At 46.0% G+C, this 20,226-nt stretch overlaps 1 protein-coding gene across 2 annotated transcripts in view; it reads right to left on the reverse strand.

Annotated features, from left to right (window-relative positions):
* The window catches only part of LOC120926855 (cell cycle control protein 50B-like), a 55,570-nt gene extending 35,587 nt beyond the window's left edge, over positions 1-19,983 (reverse strand). The window contains exon 1 of one of the 2 annotated variants that reach the window (XM_040337122.1): positions 19,854-19,983. The gene's annotated coding sequence lies outside the window, so the exon portion shown is untranslated. Of the gene's footprint in view, positions 1-19,625; positions 19,834-19,853 lie in introns of those variants that run through there. The other variant, XM_040337121.1, reaches the window with a different exon arrangement.
* Positions 19,984-20,226: the final 243 nt, after the last annotated feature.

Consider the following 20,226-nt stretch of genomic DNA (forward strand, 5'->3'; position numbering starts at 1 on the left):
TAAGAAGTAATCTATACGTGAGTGCGTATGGTGGGGGGATGAATAGAAGGTGAACTGGCGATCCCCTGGGTGAAGCGCCCTCCATGCATCGAATAGAGCATGTTTCCTCGTCAGCTGACGGAATAGTTTAGAGTCCCGTAGGGCTTTTGTTTGAGAGGCTCGGGGGTTCACCACCAGGCGGTCCCAGGTCGCCGAATGGGGCAAGTTGAAGTCCCCCCCCACTACCAGTAGGTCATGGGGGGATTTAGCCAGGCGGGTCAGAACCCGGCTTAGAAATCTATGCTGATGTGCGTTGGGGGCATACAAGGTGCATAAAGTTATGTCTCGAGAGTGCCATGTCCCCCTCAGAATGATGAAGTGGCCCAGGGGGTCGATGTAGGAGTCTGTGCAAGTGAAGGGAGTGCCCCGTTTGATCAGGATTGCAACCCCTGCCCGTTTGCGTGGACTGAAGGCCTGGTATATTAAGGGGAAATACCTGGATGCAAAGGTAAAGGAATCGCCCTTGGAAAAGTGCGACTCCTGTACCATTATAATCTCTGCCCCTGTTTGCCTGAATTCCCTAAGTGCTAGGTGACGTTTTCTGTTAGAGTTAAGCCCGTGTACGTTTAGAGATAGCAACTTAGCCATACTGTGGGTGGAGAGATCGTGGTTTGTACTTAGCTGGAGTTGGTCGAGCTGCATCTGGTTCTGGGAGGGCGAGTGGGGAGACCGCCGGGACGACAGCAACCAAGGCGTGCTGTCGGGTGCTGCCTGCACGGGAGAGGAGAGATAGGTGTCTGAAAAGAGAGAAAAGAGTGAGAACAAAGACAAAACATAACACTTCAACAATCAACAATGGGGGCCCGAATGGCCCGAGGGCCCTCAGGTCCCAACAGTTCCTTAAGGACCTCCCGACCAAAAAGTCCGAAGGCATAGGTCGGGGGGGCAGGGGGGTGGCGTGGAGGAACTCCACTGTGGGGGTTAGGGGAATAGGAACTCTTAGGCTATCAGCCATGGGGGGGTCCGTGATCAAAAGGACAGCCTCTTCGACTTCTCATCCGAGATAGGCCCGATGTGTGGCGTAGGGGTAAGGCTAGGGCAACCGGGGGTGAATGGTGGGATAAGAGCACAGAAAAAAGCAAAAGTCCAAAAACAGCAACAGGACCGGAGAGTCTCCAGCAGTGTTCGAGGCGAATTTCGTGGCCGGGGCGACCAACTTAGGAGTGCTTGTGCCTGGGGGAGTTGCGGGCAGGATCCCGGCCCCTGGGACGTTTAGGCGGCGGGACTCTCTGCCAGACTACTGGTGGGGGGGGCGGTGTGGCCACGAGGTCCCAATCCGGTAGCCGGGGGACGGGAATGTCCAGAGTTTTGCAGAAGTCATCCAGGTCTTCTGGGTAGCGTAGGGTGGCTGAGGTCCCCTGGTGGTTGGCGGACAGGCTAAAGGGGAAGCCCCATCGGTACACAATGTCCTTGTCTTGCAAGGTGCGGAGCAGGGGTTGTAGTAGGCGTCGTTTCTGCAATGTGATCCAAGATAGATCCGGGTAGAGCTGTAGAGGGTTGTTGTCAAAGCGGAGGTTGCGCATGGGACGGGCTTTGCGCATTATGTTTTCCTTCAGCGGGTAGGAGTTTATGCGGCATATGACGTCCCGTGGTTTGGAGGCTGGGCCCTTTGGTTTAAGGGCTCGGTGGGCTCTGTCCATCTCAATGGTCTTGTCTGTTGGTTCCCCCAATATTTCGTTAAATAAATTCTGAAGGGTGAGCTGCAGATCTTCTGCCCCGTCTGCCTCAGGGAGGCCGCGTATGCGGATGTTGTTGCGGCGCCCCCTGTTGTCCAGGTCTTCAACATGCCGCTGCATGTCCCTTAACATGAGACGGTGGTCTGACGCCTGAGTCTGGGTGCGATGTACTGCTAGTTTAGTCTCTTGGATCTCCTCCTCTGCCATTTCCATTCTGTCGTTCAAATGTTTGAGGCCCGTTTGGAGGACTTGAATTTCAGCGCGGCATGTCGCCTTAACGTCCTCCACAAGCTGTTTGAAATCATCTTTAGTGGGGATGGCTTGCAAGTAGGACTGCCATGGTGGGGGGGGGTGGTAGGGGGGTCCCCTGGCATCATAGGTGGGCTGTAGTGGGTCAGTGGGGGATAGGTGGCGAGCGGAAGCTGGGTCCCTGTGCTGTCTAGCCTCTCGGGGGGGTTGCTGGGGTAATTCCCATGGGTTGGACCAGGCCTCAGCCTGATCCCCGGGTGGGGTGTGGGCCCTCCCGTGCCAGGGAGCGCTGGTGCTGGTCATGGAGGCATATGAGGGGGGAGAGATCCCCAGCTGAACCCCAGGCTCCAGGTGAGTAGGTGTTTGGGTCTGTCTCTGAGCTGCCGGGGAGGTGGAACCCGGCCTAGTAGTAGCAGAGGAGCTGCTGCGTTCTGGAAGGCCCATGGAGGCCTGGGAGCATGCGGAGGCCTGCAGGGCCGGAAAATCCTCCTCAAGCGTGAAGGAGGGGGAGAGCTGTGATCCGCCGTGCTGTTCGGGGTCCGGGGCCGTTCGTAGCAGGCGGGGGAAGGCCCCTGTGCATTGCGTGTCCCGCTCCAGAGAGGCAGTGAGGGCTGGGGCCTGTGACTCGTGGTCCGCTGCGGGGGGGTGGGGGTGCACAGATTCACTCACCCACGGCTGCGAGCCATCCTGGCTCAGGGATGGAGCGGTGGACTGCCCTCGCGTCGGGGATGGCTCCGGATGGTGAGGCAGGAGGGAGCGAGGCGGAGAGACCTCCGTTCTGTTGGTGGCCGCGTCCGGCGCCATCTTGTCTCCTCCGCCCGGCGGCATGTCGGGCGGTTTAAAGTAGTCCTTGAGGGTCGCAGCGGAGCCTGGCGGGGGTTGGGACGATCCCCTTGTCTTGCTGGATCTGGTGGTCCGCGATCCGCCCATGGATGGCGGCGATTACCCCCGGTTTTTTGCCTGTAAGCTGCGGGCTGGAGAGGAGCTCTCAGGGGATGCTTCCTTCCAGGCTGGCTTCCGGTCACGCCCCCAATTACAGGTTTTTTAATGGTTTTTCATCATTTGCCATAATTTTTTAGATTTCGAATGTAAAAAAAAATAGGTCAACTTTAAGAACGCCTATAAAAGCTGTCCAAATGCCTCTGAACACGCGTTTACCAGCGTCTTGTGTGCATGGGGCCTAACCCCAGGTTAAAGGACTTGTCTGAAGTAGAACGTGTATTTCAGAGAAAGGAATATATTGATTTTTCCACTAATGTTCAAGTAGCGCGTGTGTGTGTGTGTGTGTGTGTGTGTGTGTGTGTGTGTGTGTGTGTGTTACAAGCAATGTTTTCCCGTCCTAAATGAAACATATTTTACACTTTGTCACTTAAATAATAACAATTTAACACAACTTCCTTGTAAACTTGTCCTTCCTATGCTATTTATACCTCGTTTACATACTTGAGATGCCTTGATGACGCAGGTTTCAACTTGTAATCACATCTACTTTGAACAGTAATCTTAAACCTAGACATACACTGATCAACGTGTTTCCTCCCCCACTCAAAAAAAAAAACACCCTGCAAGGCAAAGGCATAATGAGCTAGTATGCAGGGCAGCGCTGGCCATAGACAGAATTGAATCTCGGCCGGTTCAGCAGGGACCACGTATTGGCAGGCTGAATAAAACCAGCCTGTCGGATTTTCATGTGATTATTGCCAGTGTCCACAATAGCTTCGTAGGAGGGATTCCACCATCACTGACTGTTGATGGGGAAACCAAAAGTGACTTTACTTTGTGCAACCCGTGGTTGCTGGGAAGAAAATCGGACCATCTATGGCCACCTTTAGTTCACATATACCAAAAACCAGTCTATGCATATAAGGGACACTTGTAGATCAAAACAAGCAGCTTTGTCCAAACTTGAAAAATTCCCTTGCTATAGGTGTAGGCAATTTACATACCTGATGAAGGCTGACTTAAAACAGCACTACACTGCATCCGAGCACCACAAATCTAAAAATGCCATTTAATTCATTTTTAATATTCAAAACAAACTCAAACATCCCTCCATGCTTTATTTTGTGGAGAACTCACTTTGTAAAATGCCCCCCTAGCATTTCAGTCTGCTGCCATCTTAGGCAAACACAGATGATTCATGTACCATTTACTTTCTGGAATCCAACTGCCCTTAGCTCAGGCATGTAGGCAGGAGGGTGTGCTTCACTGGGAAAACCCTTACTGAAGACTCCTGTGATGTAGGAAATAATTTTCCTAGGCCTGGAAACCAGGAAGCAACTAAAGAAATTATTATAGAGACAGCGGTTGGAGATTATAAGCTTGTGCACGTCACTATAACAAATAGGTTCAGGCAAGAAAAAGGGGGGGTCTGGGGGGCAACTGCAGCATAGATGTTTTTTTCACCTTAATGCATATGCATTAAAGAGGTTGTAAAGCTTTGTGTTTTTTCACCTTAATGCATACATTAAGGTGAAAAAACACCTTGCACTCTCAGGCCCCCCCGTTTTACTTACCTGAGCCACAAAACTCCACGGGCGTGAGGCCTTGATGGTTTGCCCCAGCTTGAGGTGGTTCTTGATTGGAGATTGATAGCAGCGCAGCCATTGGCTCCAGTTGCTGTTAATCAAATCAATGACGCGGCGCACCAGGGGGCAGGGCCGATTGATACAGTGGAGGCCATAGCCGCCAAGTGTATCACATGGGAGTGCGCCCGCAAGCTCACCCCCTTGGGAGAGTGCATCCCAGAAGGGGACAGCCGCGAAGACGAGGATTGGGAGCCACTCTGTGCAAAACAAACTGCACAGTGGAGGCAAGCAGGGCCGCTGATAGACCAGTACAACCAGCCCTGTTGTACCGGGCCCGACGTCCTCAGCTCTGCAAAGGGGGCCCAGGCAGCCTCACAGATAAAAAAAAAACAAAAAAAAACCCGCTGAATTACACCCCCGCTAAGCCGCTCCCATTAACTTAGGGGGGTGTAAAATTGTTATGATCTTCTGGGCCCCTTTTCTCTCATGTGGGAGTGGAGGGACTTTTTTCTCACATTCGGGCGCATGCGCACTGCTTAACCACTTCCTTACTGGGCACATATACCCCTTCCTGACCAGGTGAAATTTCAGCTTCCGGCACTGCGTCGCTTTAACTGACAATTGCGCGGTCATGCGACGTGGCTCCCAAACAAAATTGACGTCCTTTTTCCCCACAAATAGAGCTTTATTTTGGTGGTATTTGATCACCTCTGCGGTTTTTATTTTTTGCGCTATAAACAAAAATAGAGCGACAATTTTGAAAAAAAAACAATATTTTTTACTTGTTACTATAATAAATTGCCCAATTTTTTTTAAAAAAATAATTTTTTTCTCAGTCTAGGGGATACGTATTGTTCTACATATTTTTGTTAAAAAAAAATTAAAAAATCGCAAGAAGCGTCTGGTTTGCGCAAAAGTTATTGCGCTTACAAAATAGGGGACAGAATTATTATTTTTTATTATTTTTTTTTACTACTAATGGCGGCGATCAGCATTTTTTTTCGTGACTGCGACATTATGGCGGAGACATCGGACACTTTTGACACATTTTTGGCGCCATTCACATTTATACAGCGATCAGTGCAATAAATATGCACTAATTACTGTATAAATGTGACTGGCATTGAAGGGGTTAACACTAGGGGGTGAGGAAGGGGTTAATGTGTACCCTGAATTGTGTTACTAACTGTGGGGGAAGGGGGGTGACTGGGGGAGGTGACCGATGCCGTGTCCCTATGTACAAGGGACACAGATCGGTCTCCTCTCTCCCCTGACAGGACGTGGAGCTCTGTGTTTACACACAGAGCTCCATGTCTTGTCCCTGTAGCCGCCGATCGCGAGTCCCTGGCTGACATCGCGGCCGCCAGGCACTCGCATCGGCATCTCAGCGATGCGGCGAGCGCGCGCACGCCTCCGCCGGACGCGCGCGCGCCGCTGGCTGCACGCGCAGGCCATAAAAACACGGCCTCCCAGAGATGTAGAGCCACGCTGCGGCCGTACAAAGTCGTACGGCCGTCGGGAAGTGGTTAAAGTATTAGCCATCAGCCTGCCGATGCGTTTGCTCGTTTCCTTCCTGCCGAGTGATCTTCGTCTGTTCAGCTCCCCCTCCCGTAAGAGACAGGGAGTGTGAGGCGGGCAGAGGCAGGCAGCTGACAGGGTCCAGAGGCAGAGGAGGAAGCCAGAATTCGTGGCTCCTGCAGGGGGTGGGTGAATATAACGATATACTGCAGTGCACTCTACATTCCTTAAATGTCACCATCCATATCACCATGTATAACACACGCAGACAGCAGGTTCTCTCTCACAGTGTGTTACATGACATGGCTGTTGGGTGCCGATTTTGTAGCTTATTGGTCATAAGTTAACAAGGTCAGCACCCAAAAGCCATGTCATGTAACACACTGTAACAGTGCCAACCATGATAGAGTGTGCCTGAGTGTTATAATGCTGATGATTTTAAGCTCCCTGTGTTGCTGTTTGCGATGAAGGCTTTCACACTGAGTAGAATCTGCTTGTTCAGCGGGGAATCTGTCCACTGCTCCCCCACTGAGATGAGTGGGCTGACAGGTCCATGTCCACTCAGCTTATGCAGAGCAGACATGAACACAGCCCACTCTACTCTAAGGGAGGTTGGTGTAAACAAACTAGCTGTCCACTTACACCCGACTGCCTTCCAATCCGATCTAGGCAGAGGGAATACATCCCTTTCCGTTTTGTTAAAGCGGATGTTCCATTACAAAAAAAAATAAAAAAATTAAAAGTCAGCAGCTACTAACACTGTAGCTGCTGACTTTTAATAAGGACACTTACCCGTCCTAGTCACAAGCGATGTCTGCCCCCGCCGAGGCCGATCCTTGATCCAAGCAGCTCCAAGCGCCGCCATCCACAGTAAGGGAAACAGGCAGTGAAGCGCTACTGCGTATGCGTGAGCAGCGCGGCGCTTTATGAATGGGCCGGCTGCTTTCTGGGGGACACACAGTTCCCAGAATGCAGCGTGCCCCATTCACAAGAAGACACCCAGTGTAGGAGGAGGAAGAGAATCCACCGCGGTGGATGAAGAGGCAGATTCGGCACTTGCATTGCAACAGCTATTTAGGGTGAGTAAAAAAAAAAAAAAAAAACTTTTTTTTTTTTAGATTTTTGGTGGAATCTCCACTTTAAGCAGATCGGATTAGAGGTAGGCAGGTGTAAATGGACACAGGTCCGTTTAGATCAAGGGTCTCAAACTGGTGGCCCTCCAGCTGTTGTAAAACTACAAGTCCCATCATGCCTCTGCCTGTGGGAGTCATGCTGGTAACTGTCATTCTTGCAATGCCTCATTGGACTTGTAGTTTTGCAACAGCTGGAGGGCCGCCAGTTTGAGACGCCTGGTTTAGATCCATCGCTCTATAGTAGTGATGGGAGGCTCAGAACAGACCCAACCTTTTCCTTTTAACTGCTTGCTGCCCACCCTCAGTACATTTACTGCAGCAAGGTGGCACGGGCAGACTGGATCACATATATGTACTTCATACAGCCTGTTCCTGCACTTTGTTTCAAGGAGGGGAGGGGCCAGGGGCGAAGTTGAGGGTGGGACTGCGAAGGGGGCCCCACCAGATAGAAATCATGGGACCCCGTACAGCCTATCAGCGGCCCTGGAGACAAGTATGACATGTTTGTTTGTTTTTTTATTTAACCATTACAACCCCTTTAAGGTTAAAAACCATGAGTCTTTGCAATCCCTTTAAAACAGGGGTCTCCAAACTGCGGCCCGAGGGCTAGAGGTGGCCCTTTGCTAGCCTTCATCCGGCCCTTGGGGCAATATTGCTTCCAATGATATGAGGCACTATTCCTTTCAATGGCACCAACGATGGGGCACTATTTCTTAGACTAATAGCAATGATGGAGCACTATTCCTCTTCCTCCTGCCCACCAGCACTGGGGCCATGTTTATTCTCACTGATGCTCGGCCCTGGGGCATTTTCTACTCCATCCGGCTCCCCTGAAGTCTGAAAGACCGTAAACTGGCCCTTTGCTTGAAAAGTATGGAGACCCCTGCTTTAAAACAATATGATACACTTCCCTATCTATTCACTAATGCTAGCAACATAAAGATTAAAAATAGCCTGTGTTGATTGAGGAAGTAAAGGTCTGCTTTAAAAGATTCTAGGAGGTTTCCAAGAGACACCCAGTGTTACTGTTCACCTTCACCACCAGTTTCTCTCCCCCGATGCAGTAGCTCTGGGCTTTAGCATTTGAGAGTTTGCTCCTGTAATGGTGAAGATGAACCGCAACACCATGCTTTACGAAGTACAAAAATAGCTTACACCTACAACAAAGCCATTTTTCAAATTTGGTCACAGTCTACAGATGCCCCTTAGCTGCAGAAGCAGTTTTTGGTAAAGATGAACCACCCCATTAGAGGAGAAGGGTACCTTAAAACAAAATCTATTTATCTTCTTTTACCCCCTTCCTCTGACATAACCTCACCAACACCCCCAACCAAATATATATACTTGCCTCAGTCCAGTGGCCACTCTTCCACTTTTTGTTTGCATTCAGTGGCACAAGACTTCACTGTCCTAGCCGTACATGCGCATTAGTGACCATTGGTTCTCAACCTCAGTCCTCAAGTACCCCCAAACGGGCCATGTTTTGGGAACTTCCCTTAGATTAAATAGCGCTCCAATACCAGGTCATTGATATTGATTTAAAGCAGCAAAGTAAAGGAAAACCTGAAAACATGGGGATCGTTGGGGGGGGGGTACTTGAGAACTGATGTTGAGAACCACTGCCATCGACTGTCTTGAGGCTGGAGATGGTCCCATAGAAAGCTTTAGGAGTGTAAACACTTGCACTACTAGACTTTTATCAAATAAAGGAACCGTGGCCATTGGATCAAGGCAAGTGTGCGTCTGGAGGTTGAGGGTGGGTACGGTTAGGGGGGAAGAGGGGATAAGGGCACTTTGTTTTAATGCACCATTATTCTTTAACCACTTAAGGTCCACCCTATAGCCGCTTATTGCTACAGGGCGGCACGTCTGTGCTGGATCACATATGTACAGCGAGGGAAAAAAAAATATTTGATCCCCTGATTATTTTGTACGTTTGCCCACTGACCAAGAAATGATCAGTCTAGAATTTAAATGGTAGGTTTATTTTAAAGCGGTTGTAAACCGCATAAACTTTTTTTTTTTCCCCCCAAACCTGCAATGCAAAAGGCATAATAGGCTAGTATGCATCGCATACTAGCCTATTATGAAATACTTACCTCGGAACGAGGTGTGTACCACTTACCTGGTCCACGCCGAGCAGGATGTCATCTTGCTCCGGCGTGTCTTCCGGGTATCGCCGCTCCAGCGCTGTGATTGGCTGGAGCGGCGATGACGTCACTCCCGCGCGTGCGCGCGGGAGATTTAAAATCGGCAGGGTCCGGCGATGCCGGTCCTTCAGCCGTGGAGTCCCCCCTGCGCATGCGCCGCCCGCATTGCGGGGGTAATATCTCCTAAACCGTGCAGGTTTAGGAGATATTATCCTTACCTACAGGTAAGCCATGTTGTAGGCTTACCTGTAGGTAAAAGTCCAAATAGTGGGTTTACAACCACTTTAACAGTGAGAGACAGAACAACAACAAAAAAAATCCCGAAAAACGCAGTTCAAAAAAGTTAGAAAATCAATTTGCATTTTAAATGAGTGAAATAAGTATTTGATGCCCTATCAATCAGCAAGATTTCTGGCTCCCAGGTGTCTTTTATACAGGTAACAAGCTGAGCACTCTCCAAGCCCAGGTTCACACTAATGCGGGTTTGAAATCGTGCAAGTTCAGCTGAACTCTCATGATTTCAAAAATCGGCAATGTAGTCTGACTTCAGGGGCGATTTAACCGACATCTGTGTGGGTTCCTGCACAGGTGTCTATTCAAATCGCCCCCAAAAATTAGTACAGAAACTACTTTTGGAAATCTGTGTGGCACTGCTCCGATTCGGTCATTGCCAGCAATAGCTGCCGATTTGGCATGCGATTTGACATGTCAAAACGCTTGCTAAAATCTGTCCAATGTGAATGTGGGCTTAAGGCTGGGTTCACACTACTACACTACTTTCATCCTACTTTGCTCTGTGTTCAATGTTTCCCTATGAGAGCGTCTTGTAGCGTCCTACACAAGTCGGTCCGACTTTGAAAATGCTCCCTGTACTACTTTTGGTCCTACATTGATCCTACTTCAGGCCTATTGAATATCATTGAAGTCGGACCAAAGTAGTATCCTGTTCATGAAAGTAGGATGGATGTAGGACCAATGTAGGATAAATGTAGGACCAATGTAGCAGAGCAAAGTAGGATGAAAGTAGTGTAGTAGTGTGAACCCAGCCTGAGGCTGGGTTCACACTTGTCCGACAAACGGTCCTACATTGGGAGCCTCATGTAGCATGACGTGTGAAAATCAATGTTTCCCTATGAGAGCTGTCTTAACTGGTCCTACACAAGTCGGTCCGACTTTGAAAATGCTCCCTGTACTACTTTTGGTCCTACATTGATCCTACTTCAGGCCCATTGAATATCATTGAAGTCGGACCAAAGTAGTATGCTGTTCATGAAAGTAGGATGGATGTAGGACCAATGTAGGATAAATGTAGGACCAATGTAGCAGAGCAAAGTAGGATGAAAGTAGTGTGAACCCAGCCTCGGGCTGGGTTCACACTACTACACTACTTTCATCCTACTTTGCTCTGCTACATTGGTCCTACATTTATCCTACATTGGTCCTACATCCATCCTACTTTCATGAACAGGATACTACTTTGGTCCGACTTCAATGATATTCAATGGGCCTAAAGTAGGATCAATGTAGGACCAAAAGTAGTACAGGGAGCATTCAAAGTCGGACCGACTTGTGTAGGACGCTACAAGACGCTCTCATAGGGAAACATTGAACACAGAGCAAAGTAGGATGAAAGTAGTGTAGTAGTGTGAACCCAGCCTGAGTTCACACTACTACACTACTTTGATCCTACTTTGCTCTGCTACATTGGTCCTACACTGATCCTACATTGGTCCTACATTGATCCTACATTGGTCCTACATCCATCCTACTTTCATGAACAGGATACTACTTTGATCCGACTTTGTGATAGTCTGACTTGTTCTTTGACCAATCAAAACAATCCCAGAGTGAGATAAATTCCTTTTACTGCTGCTGTAATCACAAGTCGGATGTCAAAAGTCGGATGGTTAGGACAAGGCTCCTACTTTGATCCTACTTTAATGATATTCAATGGGCTGATGTAGGATCAAAGTAGGACCAAAGTAGTACAGGGAGTAGTTTCAAAGTCGGACCGACTTGTGTCAGACCAGTTAAGACGGCTTTCATAGGGAAACATTGATTTTCACACGTCATGCTACATGAGCTCCCAATGTAGGACCGTTGTAGGACAAGTGTGAACCCAGCCTAAAGGGAGTGGTCATAATCTCAGCTTGTTACCTGTGTGAAAGACACCTGTTCACAGAGGCAGATTCCAATCGCTCCACCATGGCCAAGACCAAAGAGCTGTTCAATGATGTCAGGGACAAGATTGTAGACCTACACAAGGCTGGAATGGGCTACAAGACCTTCACCAAGCAGCTTGGTGAGAGATTGACAACAGTTGGTGCGATTTTTCCCAAAGGAAATAAAACACAAATAAACTGTCAATCTCCCTCTGTCTGGGGCTCAATGAAAGATCTCACCTCGTGGAGTTTCAATGATCATGAGAACGGTGAGGAATCAGCCCAGAACTACACAGGAGAATCGTTTCAATGATCTCAAGGCAGCTGGGACCATAGTCACCAAGAAAACAAATTGTTAACACGCTGTGAAGGACTGAATCCTGCACTGCCTCCAAGGTCCCCCTGCTCAAGAAAGCACATGTACAGGCCCATCTGAAGTGTACTAATGAACATCTAAATGATTCAGAGAACTGGGTGAAAGTGATGTGGTAGGTTGAGACCAAAATCAAGCTCTTTGGCATCAACTCAACTTAGCGTGTTTGGGGGAGGAGGAGGAATGCTGCCTATGGCCCCCCAAGATCACCATTCCCACCATAAAACATGGAGATAGAAACATTATGCTTTGGCGGTGTTCTTTTGCCAAGGGGACAGGACAACTTCACTGCATCAAAAGGGACAATAGATGGGGCCATGTACTGTAAAATCTTGGGTGAGAACCTCCTTTCCTCAGCCAGGACATTCCAGCATGACAATGACCCAAAACACACAGCCAAGGCAACATTGTAATGGCTCAAGAAGAAGCACATTAAGGTCCTGGAGTGGCCTAGGTATTTTTCAGGCCGTGAGTGCCCGTTCACACTACCGCGACTTGGGATCTGACTTGTGTCGCCCCACATGAGAAATTAAAGTGAATTAGAGGCGTCTTAATGTACACTACTAAAGTCGCTCCGACTTCAGAAAAGGTTTCTGTACTACTTCAAGGCGACTTCTAGGCAACTTGTACCCATTGATTTCAATGGAAGTTGCCTCCAAAGTCGGATCAGTGTTTTAAATGAAGCAACTTTACAGAAAGAGAAAATAATTTTCTCAGGCAAACCCCTCCCTCCCACAGAGCCGATTATTGTTTAGTTGCCTGTCCTGGAGGTGACTCAAAGTTGCATCGCAAAGTCGTGCCAACTTTCATGTTGCTGTAGTGTGTACCGGTGATCTGACGATATGGTTCCTGCTATCGATATGGTTCCTGTAAGGATTGCACAGGCGCAATCCTTGCCGACGGAAATCACCGAACCTCCAGGGCGACGTGGAATTTGAGGTAAGTGGCCAGTCGGCCTCGCTTCGCTCGGATGGCTCGCTACTCTCGCTCGGCCTCCTGGCTCCTTTTTTTTTTTTTTTACATCCTCCAATCCACAGGGATGTAAAGGAATGAGCCTGGATGCCGGCCGAGGTTCGGAGATTTCCGTTGGCAAGGATTGCGCCTGCGCAGTCCTTACAGGAACCATCTCGATAGGGGAACCATACCGACAAGTCACCGGCACTAATCCCACAGAAAATGTGGAGGGGGCTGAAGGTTCGAGTTACCAAACATCAGCGTCAGCCTCGAAACATTAATGACTTGGAGAGGGTCTGCAAATAGTAGTGGGGAAAAAACTCCCTCCTGAGATGTGGGCAAACTTGGTAGCCAACTAAAAGAAAACGTCTGACCGCTGATTGCCAACAAGGGTTTTGCCACCAAGTCATGTTTTGTGAAGGGGTCAAATATTTATTTCACTCATTAAAATGCAAATCAATTTATAACTTTTTTAAATGCATTTTTCTGGATATTTTTTGTTATTCTGTCTCTTACTGTTAAAATAAACCTCCCATTAAAATTATAGAGTGGGCAAATGTACAAAATCAGCAGGGGATCAAATATTTTTTCCCCTTACTGTACATGTGATCCGACTCTTCTGGGTAGGGGACGTGCATGCGCACCGACGAAAGGCTCCCGCTGTATGTAATCACAGCGGGAGCCAATCGGCAGATACCATGGACTCTATGTCCACCAGCACGCGCCAATCATTAGGCAGAGAGGCAGAATGGCAGTCTGTCTATGTAGACAAGACAGATCGCCGTTCTGACAGGAGGGAAGGGATGGGATTTGCTTCCTGTTAGGCTCGATTCACACTAATGCGTTTTTTGGTGCATTTTGCAGAAAAGCAGGGAAATTTTTTAACATGGGTTCCTATGGAACATGTTCACATCAATGCTTTTTTGTGCCTCTGCGGTTTTGGAAAAGGTCGGGGACTTTTTTTCCTGCAAAAAAGCAGCGTTTTGCATGTAATAGAATTCAATAGACCCGCATCCAAAACGCAAGTACCGCGTTTTTACTGCGATTTGCGTTTTTTTTTAACCTGTTTATAGCTGGTTGTTAAAAGAAATGTAAAAAATATTAAATTGATGTAAAAAAAAAAAAATTAAAATGCAAATTGCGGTAAAAACGCAAGTCAAAAAATGCAGCAAGCACCGCAAAAAGCACTGCAAAAACGCTCAAAAGCAACATGCATAGGTGTGAATCGAGCCTAAAGCAGGGATCAAATTCCATCTCTTCCCCTAGTAAAAGCACCTCCCACAGTATATTAAAAAACACTGGTTAGGCACACAGTTAACCTTTTGATCGCCCCTGATGTTAACCCCCTGCCCAGCCAGTGTCATTAGTACAGTGACAATGAATATTTTTTTAGCACTGATCCACGTATTAGTGTCAAAAAGTGTCAAAAGAGTCAGTCCATGCCCAAATGTGTGCCGCAATATCACAGTCCCGCTATAAAAGTCACTGATCACCGCCATTACTAGTAAAATAAAAAATATCACAATCTTTGTAAACGCTAAAACTTTTGCACAAACCAAATCAATATATACACACACACACATTATATATATATATATATATAATCTCTCAAGGTCCCTTTGAAAAACTTGATCATTGATGCAACGAATTGAGAGGAGCCAGGTGACGTCACTTCCGGACGTGGCCGAGACTGGAAGTCCTTGAATTATCGATGCTGAATTGTCTGATTTTATATGCAAGTTGCTGCTTTTCATAAAATGTCTTTATACAAAATTACTGCACTATGGAGATCTCCTTTATCTTATATGACCCTTGATTGGGAGGAGAATGGGGGAGGCTGAGGATGTACTTGGCACAGTGGGATATTATTGTTTATCTACCATCCCCAACTACTGCCTTACACTTTTTCCTGGTGCTCCAACGAAGAAGAAAGGAGCAGAGATTACCATTATATTTACCAGAAGCGGGGTACACTCCTGGTGGATTGTGGATGCAAGTGGGACTACACTTTTAAAAATGTATGTTTTTTCTGCACAAGATTGCTTCACTTCTACTTTCAATATTGAAATATATTGTCTGCACATGTGCTTTTTTTTAGCTTTACATTTTGAGGAATCTTTGCACATGCTCTATGTTGCACTTTTTTGGACTGATTTTACTGATTGGATTGGATCCCAGTTTTGGACTTGATTGAATTAAGCCTTTTCATATGTGTAATTTTGACCATCTTATTATTGCACTGTCATTTGTTTGAGATGGCACCACATTTATTATATTTAGTCTGTTTTGTGGGGACACATTTTTTAATGTTGGCTTCTACTCGCTGAATATTGTTATTTACGCATTCGTTTTTGGATTTTTTACTATATAAAAATTTAAAGAAATCTTGATAAAAAAAATAAAATAAAAAAACACCACACATCACAAGATGTTTTTCTTAGATGTTAAACATTTTTGCAAATAATAATTTTTCTTCATTAAAGTTAGTACAACATTTATACTGCTGTATTTCATGGGTAAAAAGAACCCAAATCTGTGTATATTATTTAGTCTGTGTGAAAGTCCTAGAGCCGTGGTCTCTAAACTGCAGCCCGAGGACCGGATGTGGCCTTTGCTTGTCTTTATCAGGCCCCCGGGACACTATTCCTGCCACAGATACAAGGCACTATTCCTTCTACAACAACAGTGGGACAAAATTCCTGCAACTGATACCAACAATAGGATACTATTACTACCAATCACCCCAATGATGGGGCACTATTCTTCCCACTGACACCAATAATGAGACACCATTGCTCCCACTGACACCAACTGCAAGGCTCTATTCCTTCCAATGATGGGGCACCATTTCTTCCCCTAAAATTACCAACAATGAGACAATGTTAGTCCAACTTTTGGATTCACAACCGGCTCCCTACTGCGCATGCGCACTGCGCTTTGTAATTGGTCCGGCGGCGGAGGAGGGGGGGGGGCGAACTTCCAGGAGACTGGGGAACGGAATGGTACCCGTCAAAAACAGGTACCTGTTCTCCCCCAGAAAGGTGCCAAATGTAGCACCGGAGAAAGGGGGGGTGGGGGAGACGGATAAGCAAAAGTTCCACTTTAAAGGGTACAACACAGTAGAAGCCTAGACAACACCTTTACAACGCAGCCGAGTTTGAAGCTAGCAAAAAAAGGAGAGACGTGCAAAAGGGCAGGGCACTAAACAAAACAATGCAAGGGAGTCTCTCCCTCCAGGCACACTTTTGAGATAGTTAGCAAAACAAAAACAAAAAATACGTCTAGTCTATTTAACCACTTGCTAGCAGCCATATCATTAGATTAGAGTTACACAAAAGATTATTAGTAGCTCAATTTTGCAAATACAATCTCTAGCAATTAGTTGCTAGGAAAAGCAGTTGATTACTAGACAGATGAAACAAATGGCTGTAGAATTAGCTACACGAGTAGTATGTAGCAGGGTTGCCAACCTCCAGCAGCATTTTTTACTGACAAACATGGAAAATTTACTGGCGAGCACATTTTTTACTGGCAACTTAAGAAATTACAGAACTCCTATTGAAAATTAACACAGTGAATATTTGAAGTTTGAACAGTATAAACATGATATGGAAACACTGACAATACCTAATACAAAGTCATTTGCTTGATCTACACTTAAAAAGTCAACACAGCATGAAATTATCAGCCTTTGATATTTACTGGCAGTTGTAAAAAAAAAAATCACAGATTTTTACAAACTGTCAGTAAATTTTCTGGTGGTTGGCAAACCGGGTATGCAAGTAGCATCTTGTAGCAATTAACATACATCAATATTTGTTTAACAATAAATTACTACTAGCAATCAAATCACTTGCTACTGAACGTGTTGGAGAGACTGGGACATACTTGAGGTTTTAAAAATCAGATTAAGGTTACCACTTAAGGGCCCATTCACACAAGAAATTACATGTGAAACACTGTGCAATTCACATACAGCTCTATGCAGTGCAGATTTAAAATGAATGGGCTGAAATCTGGATCACATGGCATTTTTTTACCATGCGATCCAGTGCAGGCAAATGCAGTGGTCTGCGACCTTGCATTTGTAGCGTCGGTTACTTTGACACCCACTGCAAATTGCAAGGGCAGTGCGATGTGAGAAACTGGCATGGAACACGGGTTTCCTGCACAGCGTTCTGATGTGAACTAGATATCATGGCTAATACCGCTCATTTACAAATCAACGTCCACACATTTGTACTCCTTAAAGCTCACACAAAATTACTTTTTCCACATTTGATATTTCTCTCTGCAAGTTTATAAAAAAAAATGAATAAAATCAGCAGAGGGGAATGAAAGAAACATAGGGGGGGAAAAGTATACACAGCACAAAAAATAAGGTAGTGCGAAAGAAATAAACCAAGCCATTTACCAATACTAGTGGTCAGTGTAAAAGATATTTTTTTTTGATGCCTTGAGCCCTCGTTCACATTGGTGCGTTTTGACATGCGATTTCACATGTCAAATAGGCGGCAATGGAACCATCCTAATCGGTGAGACACCGCATTTGCGGCGTCACACCGATTTCAAAAAGTAGTTTCTGTACTACTTTTTGCGATTTTGGGGTGAGATTTCCATTGACATCTGTGCAGAAAGCAGCTGAACTCGCACAGCTTCATTCCTGCAGCACAGTGTGAACCTGAGCTCAATGCATTGCTGCTTTCAGGATCCCTGAGAGCCACACAAAGCATGCCATACGGTTTCAGGCTTCAGGGTGGGCACAAAGAAACCTTCTTAAAAGTATAACTAAAAGACAAAACTTTTTTTTTAGTTTTGGATTGGAGTGGAGAGGGATTAGAACATTTGTCAGTTTTTATTGCTGTCTGTGCGCCTGTTTAGAACTGTTACCCTCTCTATTTATCCTGTTAACCATTATCATTGAAAGAAAATCCCATATTTTGGGTTGTCTCCAGAAAAGTAATAAAGGGGAATTGTTCCAATGGGGACACTAGTTCTGGTCCCCAAGAAATTCCCTCAATTTGAAGGGACTTCCTGTTTGGCAATGGGACAGGAAGTAAAATCTTCGTAACAGGACACAGGTGGCAAAAAATAAATAAATGATCTGACAGGGGTTATAATACTCTATCCAAAATGTTTTGCCCATAGTTCTACTTTAATGTGGTGACTGTCATTAACCACTTAAGGACCGCCGCATGTACATTTACGTCGGCAGAATGGCACGGACAGGCACATCCACGTACCTGTACGTCCCTGCCTAGACGTGGGTCGGGGGTCCGATCAGGACCCCCCCCCCCGGTACATGCGGCGGTTCCCGTGGCTGTCCGAGCGATCCCAGATGAGGGGGCGGCTGTTTGTTTTGTCCGCCCCCTCCGGATCGCTTCCAGCCAATCCGCGCGCTCCCCCGTGTGTCACTTCCTCTGCCTGTGTAAACACAGGAAGAGGGAAGTGATGTGATCTCTCCTCTCAGCGGTATTTTCAACCGCCGCTGAGGAGAGATCACATCACACAGTGAGTCTGCACAACACTACACTGACACACACTACACATAGGCACATTAACCCCCCACCCCCCCTGTCACAGTGTCACTGAATGCAGTGATCATATATGTACTGATCACTGCATTTAGTGTCAGTGTGACAGGCAGTTAGTGTTAGGTTTAGGGTAGCCCCCGTACTCCCCCAAATAAAGTTTTAACCCCTTGATCACCGCCCTAGTTAACCCTTTCACTCCCTATTGCCAGTGTCACTAAGCAATCATTTTTCTGATCGCTGTATTAGTGTCGCTGTTCTCGCTAGGTAGCTATTTTTTTTATTGCGATTTTTTTTTTACTAAAGACATGTGGCTGAATACATTTTGGCCTAAATGTTTGACTAAAATTTAGTTTATTTGATATTTTTTTTATAACAAAAAGTAAAAAATATTGTTTTTTTTTTTAAAAATGTCGCTCTATTTTTGTATATAGCGCAAAAAATAAAAATCGCAGAGGCGATCAAATACCACCATAAGAAAGCTCTATTTGTGGAAAGAAAAGGACGCACATTTTGTTTGGGAGCCACGTCGCACGACCGCGCAATTGTCTGTTAAAGCAACGCAGTGCCGAATTGTAAAAACCCCTTGGGTCATTTAGCAGCATATTGGTCCGGTCCTTAAGTGGTTAAGTGTTAAATCTATCAGTACCAAGAATTTTGGACACTGGTTAAACCTCATTGCTGCTGCTTGTGACATCTTCTTTGTGAAATGCTAAAAATCAAAGGAATGATAATGATATAACCGTCATCTAACAAGCTCTCATTAGCGGTTTCATCACCAGCGTATCCCTAGGCTTAATTCTAACCGGTTACTGACAAATAGTCCGCTTTTAGTGCTAAGTAAACGGCAGGAGGCTTGTTCACTAGACAACATGGTTCCTCAAAACTGGGGTCCGTCAACTACATTTTTCAAAATGTTTGGTGCCTCTAGGACAGTCGTTACCAGTAACCCTAACTTTCCAGTTTCATCCTGCGTCTAAACGATCGAGTAGGTATCAGATATATCGCCTTTGACTCCTGTGATGACGCTTAGAACTTCAGCAGTCAAAAACGCAGTAACCAAGCAATGCTTTTTAGTGTTTTACTCTGATAAAAAGTCTGACTATTGATCTACTTTGACAGTGTTACTAAGTTTCATATCCATTTATGCGTGTGCGCGCACACACACACACTGCAAAGTGATTGCATGAATATAGGTTTGCTCACATAATGCAGCCTATTTCCTGCCATAAAGTCTCTATCACACAAATACTCTTTATTTTAGCGAGCAACTCATTTTTTTGTACTTTTAGATCTGGTTTAAATACTTTTCTTGTTCTAGTTAGGCTTCCTTTAATCACACCAGATGAAATGACTTTACGTGCTTGATATATCCGCTCAGGAAAAAGGCGTCAGCCCTGGACTTTGCTCTCTAGAAATCAGCCGTTTAAAGATACCATTTCCAGTCAGGTCTATTCTGAAAAATAAAACCCTGCCATTCCACATAGCAAAGACCCGAAAAAGGCAAAAGAAATACAGCAAGATGTTTTCCTGTACTTACCACATAGACCCGCAGACACAGGATGAGAGAAGTCTGGTGGAGCCACTCCTATATGTAGACACCTAGAGAAACCAGTTATCCCACTCAGATTGTCTTACCTACTACTCATACTTCCATAGTGGCTGCTCAGTCACAGGCTAAACATGTTCAGCTCATTAAACCCCACCCAGAAACACATGCCGTGTGTCTAACAATGTAAACACCACAAAACCTTATAATAAATATGATTATCAAAGGCGACAAGGAAACTCATCAATAAGCTATTTACGCTATGTGTGAGCCAAAGGGAACACACAGGGAATGCACCAAACAAATTAAATGAATAGATAAGAAAATATTGTTATCTACCAAAGTGTTGTTTACTGCTCTCTGA

The sequence above is a fragment of the Rana temporaria genome, chromosome 2, assembly GCF_905171775.1.
Source record: "Rana temporaria chromosome 2, aRanTem1.1, whole genome shotgun sequence".
NCBI lineage: Eukaryota > Metazoa > Chordata > Amphibia > Anura > Ranidae > Rana > Rana temporaria.